This window comes from Arachis duranensis, chromosome 4 (assembly GCF_000817695.3).
Source record: "Arachis duranensis cultivar V14167 chromosome 4, aradu.V14167.gnm2.J7QH, whole genome shotgun sequence".
NCBI classification, from domain to species: Eukaryota; Viridiplantae; Streptophyta; class Magnoliopsida; order Fabales; family Fabaceae; genus Arachis; species Arachis duranensis.
Genome location: NC_029775.3, coordinates 23,862,880 through 23,863,697, shown reverse-complemented (window position 1 = coordinate 23,863,697; position 818 = coordinate 23,862,880).

Sequence of the window (818 nt, the reverse complement as noted above, 5' to 3'; positions counted from 1 at the left end):
ATAGTTGGGTCTTTGGCCTGGTAGCTTCCATTCACTTGTGACGTGACGACCTGGGAGTCACTGAAGATTGTGATTCTCTGGGCTCCGACCTCTTCGGCTAGCTTTAGTCCTGCTAGTAGGGCCTCGTATTCGGCTTGGTTGTTTGAAGCCTGGAACTCGATTTTTAGGGATAGTTCTATCCGCGTTCCTTGGTTGTTTTCGAGTATAACCCCGGCTCCGCTTCCTGTTTTGTTTGAGGACCCGTCGACATACAGGTTCCATGAGAGTGGGGTTCCAGGGGTCTCAGTGTATTCTGCGATGAAGTCGGCTAGATACTGGGATTTTATGGCAGTCCGGGCTTCATAGTGGAGGTCGAACTCGGACAGTTCCACCGCCCATTGTAGTATTCGTCCAGCCAGGTCTGTTTTTTGCAGGATGTGCCTCATGGGTTGGTTTGTCCGGACTTTGATGGTGTGGGCTTGAAAGTAGGGATGGAGCCTCCGAGCTGTGAACACTAGGGCGTAGGCGAATTTTTCTGTTTTCTGATAGTTTAATTCGGCCCCTTGTAGTGCCTTGCTTACAAAGTATATGGGGTGTTGTCCTTGGTCATTTTCTCGTATTAATGCCGAAGCGACTACTCGATGTTCGACCGAGAGGTATAGTACGAGCTCTTCCCCTTTTAGAGGTCGGGTTAGGATTGGTGGCTGCCCGAGGAATCCCTTGAATTCTTGAAAGGCTTTTTCGCACTCCGGGGTCCATGAGAAGGGTTTCCCTTTCTTTAGGAGTGAGTAGAGAGGTAGTGATTTTATCGCTGATCCTGCCAAGAATCTTGATAGGGC